This window comes from Puma concolor, chromosome C2 (assembly GCF_028749965.1).
Source record: "Puma concolor isolate L17-30 chromosome C2, mPumCon1.1.hap2, whole genome shotgun sequence".
Taxonomy (NCBI): domain Eukaryota; kingdom Metazoa; phylum Chordata; class Mammalia; order Carnivora; family Felidae; genus Puma; species Puma concolor.
The window spans coordinates 17,594,560-17,602,732 of NC_141675.1; the positions used below are offsets into that span (position 1 = coordinate 17,594,560).

General features: G+C 45.4%; 1 protein-coding gene across 4 annotated transcripts in view; it reads right to left on the minus strand.

The window, feature by feature from the left end:
- Positions 1–7,785, minus strand: part of RARB (retinoic acid receptor beta) — a 771,365-nt gene extending 763,580 nt beyond the window's left edge. For 2 of the 4 annotated variants that reach the window (XM_086674190.1, XM_086674188.1), the window contains exon 1: positions 7,736–7,785. The gene's annotated coding sequence lies outside the window, so the exon portion shown is untranslated. The remainder of the gene's footprint in view (positions 1–7,735) is intronic. The other 2 variants (XM_086674193.1, XM_086674191.1) reach the window with 1 other exon arrangement.
- Positions 7,786–8,173: the final 388 nt, after the last annotated feature.

Here is an 8,173-nt window from a genome sequence, read left to right on the forward strand (position 1 = left end):
CCTCAGTTTACAGGAGAGGAGGCTCCATTTGCTCATTCCTTGATCAAGGTTCATTTCATCTACATGATGACATCTTATTTGTCCTCTGCTCAAACCCAGGGTTTCATTCTCACTAAAGACTATAACATGTTTACCCCCAAATTAAAAAGCACATTGCCTCGAGAAAGACAAAGAGCAGGGAGCCACTTAGATCTCTTAAGTCTCTTCCAAAGCCTATCGTGCTTATGTCATCCCACCCTAAAAATCCCACTAGCTTTTAAACTCTCCCACTAACCACACTGGAAAGCAGACTGTGATGAGTTGCCTTTACCATGCTTTCCTATGAAGTATCTAACCTTAAGATTTATCCGACTGACTTGTACAAGTTGAGCCCACAGGACCAATGAATGCCATGCCCCTCACACATCATTTCTTTGTGGTGTGCCTATATTTAAGCAGATACTACAGCTTTGGGGCATTCCAGCAGCTCACTGGAATATATTCACAGATATAGAACCTGAGTATTGCTGAGGAAGCTCCTCTTCTGCAGGACAGAGCATGCAATGCAGCTCAGGAGATCTGAGTTTTCACTCCCATACTTTTAATCCTGCAACTTTTGCTTCAGTAATTTAACCTTCTTTAATGTTTCCTCACCTACAACATGGGCCTGCTGAGCGTGAGGAATAAATAAAACAACATGTATCGGGCATAGAGGCCGGCACATAGCAAGCACTCAGTAAGTATTTAAGCCATTTTTCTAGTTGCCATCATCATTGTGAAGGTGGCCATGCATTTTCCAAAATGGCACCTGGGTTCAGGAAGCAGGCATACTACCTTTCTATCACCTGGTAATAAAGACTAGTTGCTGGAAAAAGGTCACTCCAGAGCATAGGAGCATGGATCCACAAAGTAATTTACCAATCCCTTTCTTTTATCTCTTACATGTTTATTTGTTGACAGAGGGAAAACAGGCAAGAGTTTCAAATACCTTAAGATATCTTACTTATTGTTGAGATACGTTTGAAGTGATACACGCAAAGACCAAGTACAAAAGGTAGGGGTTATGTGGTAATTTAAATCCTGTAATGGTGATAACAGAAGAGACAAAAGCTAATGTAGATCTCTCTATTTTGTTTGGCTTGCTTATATAAGAAAAATGAAGGGTGACTGGGTAACTCAGTCAGTTAAGCATCTGACTCTTGATTTCGGCTCAGGCCATGATCTCATGGTTCATGGGATTGAGCCCCGCATCGTGCTCTGCACTGACAGTGTGGAGTCTGCTTGGGAATCTCTCTTCCCTCCCTCCCTCTCTCTCTCTCTACCCTTCCCTTGCCTGTGCACGCTCGCTCTCTCTCTGTCAAAATAAATAAATAGTTACAAAAAGAAAAAGAAAAATGAAAAAAGATAAGGGATGAGGGAAAGGAGAAGAGAAAGAAAGGAAAGGGCTAAGAAAGTGAAGTAAAAGAGAAACACAAGAAGAAGGAGGAGGAGGAGGAGGAGGAGGGTGGGGGGGCTAGGAGGAGGAGGACAGGGAAGGGGAAAGAAGGAAATAACAGTGGAAGAGAATCAGAAAGGAAGAGACAAAAAAGAAAACAAAAGATAAACTAAAAGGCTGAGACTACAGCCCGGGGTAATTCAAAGGTTAAAGCCAGGATCGGCGTGTAAAACTAGGAGAGAATACAAAGTGCACTTACAACTGAACTAATTCTTGAATTTCTGTCCCTCTTTTGTAAAGGGAAATGTCTTTGTCTGTGGAAAATTAAAACTTAGACTTCTCCGGATCTTTGAGTTCCAATGACATCACTGAGTGATCACTTGAGTCTTGTTTACATGGTAACGTGGATGTCACCGCCACCCCTTTCAAGTAAAATATTGTAAGGCCGGAGGGAGTGAACACAAAGAGAAGTGCACTCCAGGACGCCCATTTTGCTAAGAACACCGGCCTTCCGGCTGGAACAACAAAGACTTCTGGAGTCGACTGACAATCCACCTCATCTCATCCAGTTCTGCCTTCATTTTCTACTGTTGGTCAAAAAATCTGTACCTCAACGTGCACATGCCGTATACTCAATCTCTTCATTCTGTTTCCAGACGGGCTCTTTGACTAAATGTACTCTGTTGGCCCAAACAAACAAACACAACTCAACCAACCATTAAAGATGACAAATGCTTAAGCCTACTTTCTCTAGTGCAGAACCTCACCTGCATCGTTTACCTAAAATGAAAGGCAGGAATAGCATTCCGAATTTGGCAAAAAGTGGATGACCTAAAATTCCATAATTTGTTGTTTATGTGTAGAAGTCAACCAAGCATATTTCCTTCCCCATAAAGGACATCCTTCTTATCAGGTGTCCCATCACTTAGTATAAAATTGGCGGGATACCTTGCAAAGCAGATGCCTTTCTTTATGGACACGATAGCAATCAATTGTGTAAAATGTATTTCGTACAGAATGTAAAATGAAGCAAGTCAGTTTAGCTTCAAAGAGTGATACTAATACTTTACACACAAACCCATCACATCTGGACAAAAATAAAAGCTGAGAGGTGAGGGGCGCCTGGGTGGCTCAGTCGGTTAAGCGTCCGACTTCGGTTCGGGTCATGATCTCACAGTTTGTGAGTTCGAGCCCCATGTCGGGCTCTGTGCTGACAGCTTAGAGCCTGAAGCCTGCTTGGATTCTGTGTCTCCCTCTCTCTTTCTGCCCCTTCCCCACTCACGCTCTGTCTCTCTTTCTCTCTCTCTCTCTCTCAAAAAGAAATAAACATTAAAAAATAAAAAAAAAATTAAAAAAAAAGCTGAGAGGTGATATTGACCTGAACTCTGGAGGTTGAAATGGAAAAGGACAGAGGCATGTAGATACAAGTAGGAGTGATAGTAACACATATCTATCAGCAGGCATGGCCAGAGCACTGAGTCAGAACAGATACAGACTAGGGGCGCCTGGGTGGCTCAGTCGGTTGAGCGTCCGACTTCAGCTCAGGTCACGATCTCGCGGTCCGTGAGTTCGAGCCCCGCGTCAGGCTCTGGGCTGATGGCTCAGAGCCTGGAGCCTGTTTCCGATTCTGTGTCTCCCTCTCTCTCTGACCCTCCCCCGTTCATGCTCTCTCTCTCTCTGTCTCAAAAATAAATAAATGTTAAAAAAAAATTAAAAAAAAAAAAAAAAAAGAACAGATACAGACTATAAGCCATGGAAACTGGCAGGCTTATCTCTGTGTGTCAGTAAATACCCACCCAGAACACAAAGTACATGATGAAGAATTGAGAAATATGTTGGTGGTAAAGGGGCAAAACTCCTGAAATGCAGAATGGGGTGTATGGTGATGCCATTTCCCCAAATGAGAAAGACTGAAGGGAAAATAAATTGAGTTTGTTGTGGCAGGAGTAATATAGATTCTAATTTCTAATGTAAGAAGCTGTAGATGCTTGGGAAACAACTAAATGGAGAAGTTAAGTATAGAGTTGAATAGATGTTTCCGGAGCTCAGAGGCCGGGAATGAACTAGAGAGATCACTGAGCCAGCACATTAAGTATGATTTAGGGCCATGAGAATGGAAGAAATTACTTAAAGGCCTGGGGGACTAAGAAGAGGGCCCAGGATAGACTCCCAAAGTTGGAAAGATCCAACCTTCATTTAGGGATGGACTAATAACAAGGGAGTTGGCTGAGAACTAATAAAAGCCTAATGAGGAAAACTGGAGATATGGTGTCACAGAAACCACACCAGACTCAGTGAGGCCAACAAAAAGGGAACTCATGCAGGAAAAGAGACGAGTCAACTCTATCAAATTCTCCAAGAAGCTGAGGAAAAATGCAGCTCACTGGATCGGACCACACAGGGGTCACTGCTGATCTCAACAGAAGTTGTTTCCAGTGGAAGCAGAAGCCACCTTGGAGTTGGATGCATAGTAAAAAGGGGACAGAAAGTGAAAACAGCTTACACGGCCAAGCCTCACCAGAAATTTGACAAGGAATGGAGTAAAGAAATGGAGTGAGGGATGTCTGAAGTATGGAAGAGGTTAAAATACGTTGGCATGTAATCTACACAACTCTGTGATCTAGAGAGGTATTATTTCCCTCACTTACCAGATAACAGTAAGGCTCAGAGAGGTTTAAGAACTTGATCAAGGCCTCACAGCTAGTAAGAAGCTGAGCTGAAAGTTGAATCCAGTCTATCTGATTCCGAAGCACTGGCATAGACGGCCACTTATTACATTTTATTACACGTATTTATCCAATAACCGCCTCCCTCACTTTCTAAGTGCAGGAACTGATTCTAACTCATTCTTGAATCCCCAGCATCTACCTCTTTGACACATCTTTCCAGCACCTACTTTGGAAGTGACTTTTGACTGTCAGAAAGAAAAGGCATATATACCCAAATAAAATGCAACTAAAATGGCTGTTAATAACAGGTATTTAGTAAATGCGTCGCAAAAATGAACGAATGAACCAAAAGTCAGATTTCAGCCATTGACACAGAACTTCTCTACAGAACAAGGATTTAAAGAACAAGAGATAAATATAGAGGAATTGGGGAGCCCCTGAAATATTTGTAATACAAAAGTGGTAACAGAGGAGTAGTGACTTTCTGAAAGGGTGAATATAATTATTAGACCGGTATTCAAAATGTATTTGTTCACACAGTTGCATTTCCTAAGTTTGTAACCAGCAAAACTGTAAGAACTTGCCCTAATCTTACACAGTCACCAGTCTCCACCGTAATGAACAGCTTGCTTGCCACTTACACTGTTTTTCCCTCAGTGGTGAAAACACATACGAGATCCTTATTCCCACATGGAATCCATTCTTAGACAATACTGATTTCATTGTGCTCTTGAAACCAATGTATGTGTAGCATGGAAAGGGAAAGGTACATTCAGTCATTGTGATATTCTGTGTCCCTCACAAGAATAAATGGATTTTTTTTAAAAACATTCATGTGATTGACTGATTCCTCCCAATCGCTACATGTTTCACTCAGATGTTTTGCTGGCATGTTACTTCAGAGCTTTTTAACACAGCTATTAATTGTTCTCTTTATCATATGAGTGAGGCACTTTTAGCAACGATCCTAAAGTTAAAATAACCCACAACAGCTTGAAAACATGTGAACTCTGATGTTTATTTGCCTTAATATGTTAATAACTTAGGTTTCTTCTGAAATAATTTTGTTTTGACTTCCTCCAATACATTCTTTCCTTCTCAATTTTAGAAAATTTACCCTTTGAAAGTCTGAATTGAAAAAAAAAAAGGTTTTCAGGTTAACAAAATTATTTCATGATGTAAGGTACAGTACTTTGGTTTGTTTAAGATTAGCTAGGAAAGAAGTTAAAGATCTGCCCATCAACTAATTACATATATATTGTTAAAAACTACTTGAAGCAAGTTAAATAAAATAAGGATGCCTAAAGTGGGTTGAATTTGCATTCTGATTATTTCCAGATGACTCCTAAACCCACAAAGTTTTTTTCCTATCCTTTTCTTGCTTAATGTAAGCATTACCAACTAGTTTTAGCCCCCCAGCCCCCATATCTATAAGCATCAAGTATTTTTTTCCTAAAAAGGATATACTATACAATTTAGCTATTCATTTATGCAAATGATGGTAAACAGAATTATAAAGACAGATAATAAACAGCAAATGAGGTTATTTTGTTTCACGCTTTATGTTGTCAGAGTTCTGAGCATGGTTTAGTGTTTTCTATTCATGACTTTATATTACCAAATTACTCCCTGATGGTGTCTCAGATGTGCTTTTGTCTGCAAATGAGAAGGAATAAAATACCAGGACATTAACGTTAAATTACAATCGTTAATGGCGTAAATACGAAAATAATTACTGCATCATACCATCAATTGTTATGTGTTCATTACGGAAGTTCTTGTAAAGCCTTCATTTTCTTGTTACAATTATTTTTTCCTTTATTTTTGTCTGGCTATTTTATAGCCCTGACAGTACTTTAGCAACATTCAGCAGTTACACAAGCCATTTAATCCTGCTCAAAGCTTCATTTAAACTTCATTTTAGTTGCATTTTATTTGTGTATATATGCCTTTTACTTCTTTCTGACAGTCAAAAGGTACTTGCAAAGTAGGCGCTGGAAAGACGTGTCAAGGAGGTTAGCTAAAACCAGCAATCAACTTCAGCGAAGATTTCAGACTTACTTAATAACACCGCTCACTACAATACCTTTATTGATCAAACCAAATGCGCCCCCATTCCTTAAATTTTAGTTTCAGTGCCCCCCGCCAACATCTCTTTTTAAAATTAAATTATAATTTTACAGCCAATCGGGCAAGAAGCTTTTCAATCTCTGCTCTCCTTCTTCCTCCCGTTCTGTCTCTTCTCTAGTGCTCTTTCTCACCCTCCTCCTGATCAAAACTCATCCTTCCGCTCCCAGTGTTTTCTCTCCAGCCGGCAGGAAGGGGATGCCCTCCACACACACACACACACACACACACACACACACACACACACACACACCCAGTCGCCTCGCCCTCCGAGGGTCGTCCAAGTGCACCCTTTTGTCTGCTCCACTCCGCAACCGTCGCTTAGCCTCTCTCCTGCCAGCCTTGGGCGAAGAGTGACAGAAAAACTCACACCGTTGTAGCGAGCTGGAGGGGGAAGAGGGAGGGCTGGAGGCTCCGCGGGCGGTCCAGCATCCCCACCGCTGCGCGCACACGCGCGCGCGCACACACACACACACACACACACACACACACACACTGAGAAGTCTTCTGTCACCTGTTCGCTTTCAAAGCCAGCTCTGGAGCTAAGTGAAACTTATCCCCCCTCCCCTCCCACCCCCGCCACCTCCACCCTCACCTCCGGGAGTTCGGGTATACGAAGGCATCCTGTGGCACAGTTTTTTCCAAAATATTTGAAAGGGGGAAAAGTGCACAGTAGGAACACTGCAATTACGTATATCCCTGGTACAGCCCTCTTCCTCTCTTTTTTTCGCCCACCTTCTCTGCAATCACACCCGGCCTTTCCCCGCTAACGCGCGCACACAAGCACCCCATCTCTGCTGACAGTCCAGGCTTGGAACCTCAGCCTCCAGGGTTCTGTCCGTGTCCCTCTGCCCGGCACCAGGCCCGGGCACTCTCTCCAACTCCTGCCATGTGCAGCCCAGCGCTACCGGCTCCTTAGCCCCAGCCCAGGCTCCAAACTTTTTCTCGCCCTTTCTCCAGCCCCAAATCACGCGCATCCCAGAGGCTGGACGCCCCAGCCGGTATCCCAGAACACAGGGGAGTGGGGCGAGTATCGCTGCCCCCGTGGGCTCCAGGTCTCACGGTGCCTAGCCCTACTGTGTACAGGACGGCGCTGGACCCGGCAGGGATGCAAAGGGAGCCTGGGCGGATCCGGCTGGCAGGTGCAACTTGCCAGCGACTCCCGGGTTCACGCCCTAGGGGACCGCGGGTTTGGCCTGATGAGAACAAAGCTGGAGTCCGGGGAGACTGTCAGCCGGGAGGCGCTAAGACAATAGCAATAAAGGGAACTTGGAAGAGAACCGCTGCGCAAAGTTGTCTCCGAGTCCGGATGTCCTGGGATGGCCGCAGGCTCCCGCTGCATACCCCCAAACCCCTAGCCCCGGGCCCCGCCGCAGAACACGCAAAACCCTGGCTCAGCAGCGGTCCTAGGATGCTATGCAAATACCCTGGGAGCCCAGACGCAGCTTGGGGCGCGGGGGACGCTCCGGGACTTGGACAGCAGCTGCCGGCAGGAAGACCCGCCAGCGCGCTCTCCTGGCTTTACCTTTCCGCGGGCTGCCTTGGAGTCCGCGGCGCGCCGCCCGCTGGCTGTGCCCTCAGCCCCTGCCGCCGCCGCCGCCGCGGAGAGCAGGCAGCGGGAGCCGGCCCGCTGCGCCCCGCCCCCGAGCGCCAGGCACCGCCCCCGAGCACCAGGCCCCGCCCCTCCACGCTGGCCGGCACCCTCGCGGAGCCACGCGGGCCCCGGGTACTGCTGGCCCGCGAGCCGTGGCAAGCGGCGGCTGCCCCTGCTTCCGCCTTTGCTGCAGTCGTCGCCGCCGTTGCTGCTGCACCGCATAGACTAGGAAGCCCCGAAATGTCAAGGGGTACCCCCCCAACGAACCAGATAATTGAAGTGACCTCTAGAACACCGGGAGCATGGTCCATGCAGGAGCAGAGTCAGCATCACCAGAAAGCTTGCTAGAAATGCAAATTTATGGGCCCC